Below are 6955 nucleotides of genomic sequence, written 5' to 3'. Positions count from 1 at the left end.
AATGATTCTCTAGTACTCTTACTCTATTCGACCTTCGGTGCCATGTATAATATGCACCGACCACCAAAGACAAGACAACCAGAGCACGGTGGGTTCTTCATGGTCCCTCCGAATCTCTTACAGTCACAACACACGCTCTCTTCAAAGGTGGCCAGCAATCTAAGATTTTACAGTTATCACTTCTTTGATTTTCTTTATATTTTTATCACCATTACATGTATCCTTCAGTTTTGCCTGTGTTTTAAAATTCCATATAAATGTAATCATGTTGTTTGAGTTTTTACTCCTTGTTCAGCATTAATGTTTTTGACCCGTCTACATTACTATGTATTCTGAGAGCCTGTCCCTTCCTGGTACTGTGTGGTATTTTATTGTGAGAATAGGTCTATCTATTTATCCATTCCATTGCTAATGGGCATTTTGAGTATTTCAGTGTAGGCCATTTATTTTATGTATTTATTTATTTATGTGGTACCGGGGATGGAACCCAGGGGCATTCTATCTCCAAGCTACACCCCCCAGCCCTATTTTTATATTTTTATATTTTATATTTTTATATTTTTAATTTTTATATTTATTTTGAAACAGGGTCTCACTGAGTTGCAGAGGGCCCCACTAAGTAGCTGAGGTTGTCCACGAACCGCAATCCTCCTGTCTCAGCCTCCCAAATACTGGGATTACAAGTGTGTGCCACCAGACCCAGCAGTATAGACCATTTAAAATAAGCATTTCTGTGAACATTCTGAAGCACTTACAGTGATATAGTCCAAGACTTTCAGTGGATGTATGAAATAACATAGTATAGAATCCTATATATACTGTACCTTTTCCTATTTTTTTCTTTCTGTGGATTTTAACAACTTCCGCATATAATTTTTTTCTTAGTCAAGAACTTTTACTTTTTCACTAAAAAGAAGCACTTTATAATTTCTCTTTGGCATATCTGAATTGCCAAGCCTCGCTGCTCTTGCACTTTGGGGCTATTATTATGTAGAATAAGGGCAACACAAGCACTATGATAGTGCCACCGGTTATTAAGTGATTATTTTTTAATATATTTTGAATATATTTTTTAATATATTTTGAATCTGTGTGTACTTGTGTGCATGCTTGTACATATGTATATACACAAGTCTGTACATGTGTATATATATATATATATATATATATATATATCGGCATGTGTATATGTGGTTGTTTCTTTCCCCCGTGTAGATACACAATTACTTCAGCACCATTCCTAGGGAGTGTTCATCCTTTCCTCACTTCACCAAAGCCTTTCTTGTACAGAAAGTGAAGCATACATATATGGCTCTTTCCAGGCTCTCTTTTCTGTTACACTGATCCATTCATTTACTTCTGTTCAAATATTGCATTGTGTGAATTACTATGTTTTTATAATTTGTCTTAATATCTGATAAATCAATTCCTTCCATCTGGTTATCTTTATTCAAGGGTTTATTTGCTAGTCTTGGGCTTTTTTCATTTTAAAGTTAAATCTCAGAAATAACTTGTCATCATGTGTCACACACAAAATAAAACTATTGGGATTTTGTTGTAATTGTGTTGAATTTGTAAATTAATCTGGAGACAATTGACATTCATTGAATAATAAGGCTTTAAATCCATTAACCTGGTATTTTTCTCCATTTACATGGTGTTTTTTTAACACTAGTAAAGTTCTGTAATTTTTCCAATTGAATTCTTCCATATCTCTCTTAGGATTACTGCTAAGTATATAAATTTTAAACAAAAATGTTACCTCTTAAGATTTCTTTTTCTAATTATTTATAGAAAGTATATGTAAATAAAATGAGCATTTTTCCTTGTCCTTTTGTATCCAGCCACCTTGCTAACTTGTCTTAGAGATACATAAAATATACAAATAATGAAAGACATTTTATTCTTTCTGATACACACACATTTTAATAGTGCTTGTGTTCACCCTTATTCTACATAATAATAGCCCCAAAGTGCAAAGGATATATATATATATATCCTTTCTTTTTTCTTCCTTCCATTGTGCTAAAGAACCACAATATTGAAAGGAAGTTGTAGCAGTAGGCATTCCTTTATATTTTGGAGGGCAAATGGTCATCTCACCACTAAGTGTATGCTATGTTATCGAATTAAGGAAGTTTCCTTCTATTTCTACTTCACTAAGCATTTTATTATAACTGGGGCTTTATTTAATATTAAATTTTTTTCGGACTTCCGGGAAGATGGCGACCAAGAAAAGCGGGGCTTAAGAGCCCCGCTAACAACCAATCTCCATTACCACAAAATCAGCACCTTTCATAGCCAGAAAACACCATCACCAGAGAAACAAAAAAATCACCAGGCTCCAGAGAGAAAGCGGACTGAGAGCAGAGCTCAGAGCCACAGAGGAGATACACTGGCCTCACGCCCAAGGACACAGCAGCAGCGCCATACTGCTGGCGGCAGCGGCGAATTCACCGGACGGCTACAGCAAGCCGAGGTGAGCCGCTGCAGAACAGCCAGGCGGGATCTTTCGGCGCAGGGAGCATCTAAAGCTCCCAGTGGCTGAGCTCAGCACACACTGCAGGGCCTCAGAGTGGAACTCAAAACCAGAGAAGAAAAAATAGGCCAGACTCATGGCCGAGGGCGTGGCAGCGGTGCCATATTGCCACCGGCAGTAGCAGCAGTGAATTCACCGAGTCCAGTACAGCTACATCTGCGTACTCAAGAACAGTGAGTCAAACTGCGGGCCCCAGAGGAGAAATCCCAGTACTCTACTCCCTGGGACTTGACCCAGTGGGGGAGTGGCGGTGGCAGAGATATCACACCATAGGAGAACGTGCAACCTGGCACCCCCCATAGTCTAAAGCAGCCTCTATTGACACCCTGGGTCGGAGACTCTGTGATAAAACCCAGTAAAGGAGTAGTGGGGTCAAAGATACTACAGACTTGAGATCCAGAGCACCTTAAGCAAAGTCATAGTGACCCAAGGGAAGAACCCAGAGAAGGCACAAACTCCCGAAATCATGGAAAAGAGGAATAACACTGGAGCAATGAATGCCCACAACCCCACAACATCAGAACCCGATAAAACTGAAAATCAGAGATTTCTAGAAGATCAAATCAGGAAAATAACTGTAGAAATAATAGAGGTGCTTCGAAAAGAATTCAGAGAGAGCCAAAAAGAGATAAAGGATGCAACTAATGAAGTAAAGGCCTCAATTCAAAGCATGAACAACTGATTAGACCACATGGAGAGCAGAATCTTGCTCTTAGAAGATGATCATTCCAAAAATGAACGCATAGTTTCTAATCTAGAAAAAAATATCCGACAGCAGGAATCTGACATTGAAGAAATATGGGCCCATTTTAAGAGAGCTAACCTAAGAATAATTGGAATAGAGGAGGGAAAAGAAAGTGAAACCAAAGGGATCAACAATCTCTTCAAGGAAGTAATAGCAGAAAATTTTCCAGACATAGAGCAAGAGGTTGATACACAGGTCCAGGAAACTTATAGAACTCCCTTTAGACAGGATTGGAGAAAAGGATCCTCACGCCACATAATTGTCAAAATGACCAATGTGGAAGCCAAGCACAGAATCTTAAAGGCAACAAAAACAAAGGGCCAAGTGACATTCAGAGGCAAACCAATTAGAATCACTCCAGACTTCCCAAACCAAGTCATGAGAGCCAGAAGGGCTTGGAGTAACATATTCCAAACTCTGAAAGAAAACAACTTCCAGCCAAAAATTTCCTACCCAGCAAAACTTTCTATCAAATTAGATGGAAAAATAAGAAGCTTCCATGACAAACAGAAACTGAAGGAATTTATGTCTTCAAAACCAGCGCTAGAGAAAATACTCAAAGAGATTAACTACAAAGAAGAAATAGGTAACACACACCAGTACCAGAGAAACAAGATTTTCCATCCAACAGACAATTAAGATTGGTTATCTGTGGAGATTCATTATTTATGTTAGTCTTTTACCTATCTCTAAATTGTATTGTTTGCATTTATTGTTGTTAATTTTTAGGATGTCTAGTTGGAATATTAATATACATTCAGATATAGCATTTGGAAATATTTTATCCCATTCTATCAGTAACTTTTAACTCTGTTTACATTGTCTTTGGATATACAATATTTTTTTATTTTTTAGGGAGTTTGTATACTCTTCTGTTGCCTGTGCCATTGAAATCATATCCAAGAAATCACTGCCAATTTCAATGTTGTGAGGTTTTATGACCCAGATTTTCTTCTAAAAGTTTATAGTCTTAAGATTTATATTTAGGTCTTTTATCTATTTTGAGTTAATATTTGTATATGGGATTAGGTAAGGGTCCAATTTTATTCTTTTCCATGTAATCATTATTTTTCAACAATATTTAGTTAAAAGATTATTATTTCCACCACCAAATGTTCGTGGAAACCTTGTCAAAAATAACTTGACAATATAGGGAAGAATTTAGCTCTAGGCTTTTATTTAACTTCAATGGTTTATATATCTGCCTTTAGAACAGTACTACACTGTTTCAATTTTTGTAGCTTTATATGGTTTGAAATCAGAAAATATATATCTTCTAGCTTTGTTCTTTTTCGAGATCATTTTGGGTATCTAGAGTCCATATTCCATATTAGGATAGATTTTTTTTCTGAAAAATAAATATATAAATATATGATAGTTTCACCTAAAAAAATAGAAAAAAATTCTCTGGTAAGAAAGAAAGCAAAAAGAAATATTGAAATGTTATCTTTAAGTCATCAAAATCTTGGTATCAGACAAATGAAACTGTTATGTGAAATTATCATTTTTAATTTTGGATAAATTGCTATAATACTAGATGTCAACCACTAAGCCAAGCATGGGAAGGAGGGATGGGGAGAGAATGGGGTGGGGATCGGGTGGGGGCTGACTGGGCAATGTGTGCATGTATGTCTACAAAAGTTTGTATTCCACTATGATGTATGAATACAGTGCACCAATTAAAAAAAAAAGAATCAATGGTAAAACCAAAAAAAAAAATTAAATTTTTTTCATCAGTCAAAATAGTGATATGACTTTTCCTTATTTTTATTATAAAAATACATTTTTTAATTCTTATATTTTATTATTTATCCTATATTTTATATTTTATTCTTCCTCTTCATTTGCTGCTTTTTCATGTCAGTCGTGATTTTTATAATTGGATAACCTCTTAAAGATAATTGTTTTATATTTTCTTAGATAGTTATAAATAAACATAGTTATTTCTTTTTTGTGTGGTACTGGAGATTGAACCTGGGGTCGTTCTACCTATGAGTTACACCCCAGCCCTATTTTTATTTTCCATTATGAAACAGGGTCTACTAAGTTGCAGAAGGCCTCCCTAAGTAGCTGAGGCTGGTCAAGAATCTGCAATCCTCCTGTCTCTGCCTCCCAAGTATTGAGTTTACTAGCATGTGCCACCACACCCGGCTAAACGTAGGCATTTCACATTGTGTCTAATGATTCCAAATATCTTAAACCCGTATAGCTTATGGGTTCTTCTTCAAGTTCAACTTGACTAGCTTTCCTGTATATTGGGGGTTTTATGGATATTTCCAAGCCATTACCCTCAGAAACTATTTTGAAGTTTCATAAAGGCCTTGCATTTGCACCTGCAGCTTCCTAGGACATACAAATGGACCTTGAGAGTTTCTGGCTCAACTATGCTTTACCTACTCAGGGTGCAAACCCAAGACAGAGTCCTTCTGGACCTCCCAGGGAAGGGCCTCTAGGAGCCACAACTGAGAGTGAGGTCATATTTTCCTCTCCTTCTCTTCCTCTTCATTTCATAGGTTTAAAGGCAGCTTTCTCAGAGGTGCCAAATGGTTGTGGAGGTAGAAAAGAAAAATCTACATTTGGCTTATTTTTACCTAAGAATGTAACCCCAAAACTCTAGCTTAGAGGATTGGCTCTCCTGCAAGATTCCCCACTCTCAGTATGCCCTGCTCCTTGACTTCTCCCTGGACTGCATGCTGACAAAGAACCAGGGCTTCAGTGTTGTAGCATCAAAGATTGCCTGCTGAATAAAAAAACTTAGATACTTCTATATGCTTCCTGCCTCCCAAGATTCAGACAGGGAGGGCCCATTCCCCTCATCTTGAATACTTTAAAGTAGCTCTAGAAACATGAAACATATAGATCTATACATATACAAATAATTTTCCATCATATTTTATTGTTTTCAGTGGGAAGGTTAGTCTGAGTAACCTGAGTTATGGTTACCAGAAACCAAATATAGATGGCATGTTTTAAATGTCTTTTATTGAAACAGTTAGCTGAGCAAGTAATTTTCCAGTTCAGTTTGGTTTTATTTGCTCACTTGTTTTCATTCAGATTGAATAATTAACTTTTCTCCCTGTATACTTCTTTGTACATGGTGCTTTTTCTAGTCACAATAGTTTTTCCTTCCTGCAACTACCCTTTGCTGAGACGACTCTTTACTGTCCTTCAAGAGCGTCTAATAATCACCTCAGAATGTCTTATCCATTCCATTCCTAAATAATCAGAGTTGGGTTATACCCTGTGCACTACAGCAAAGATATATTTAACAGTTTAAGTGTTGCTGAAATACTGGCCAATACTAATAGGCACAGAGGTCAATAAGAACAAACATCAGCTGTAAACAGCCGGCACCACTGTGTGCTGAGTGAATACCAGTGTGCTCAAAAATGAATTAAAATAAGGTGTGGTAAGATGTGAAGACAGTTGCGGTGTTTCTCATGCTGTTCTCTAATTTGCTGTTTGTTTTCTCTTCTGATGTGTGATCAGAAGTGATCTGTGAGATCACTATGAATGGGGTCAACCACACTTACCCTGGAATCCTATGTCGTATGAGATCTTGGTAGAAAGGAGGCCCCAATAAAAAACTTTTTGAATTAGATAAAGAAAATTTATATTGGAAGAACCCATTTTAAAAAATCATTTTCTCTTACTTCACAGTTTTTTAACAT

This window comes from Muscardinus avellanarius (assembly GCF_963383645.1).
Source record: "Muscardinus avellanarius genome assembly, chromosome: 8".
NCBI classification, from domain to species: Eukaryota; Metazoa; Chordata; class Mammalia; order Rodentia; family Gliridae; genus Muscardinus; species Muscardinus avellanarius.
This window is presented reverse-complemented; position numbering follows the sequence as displayed.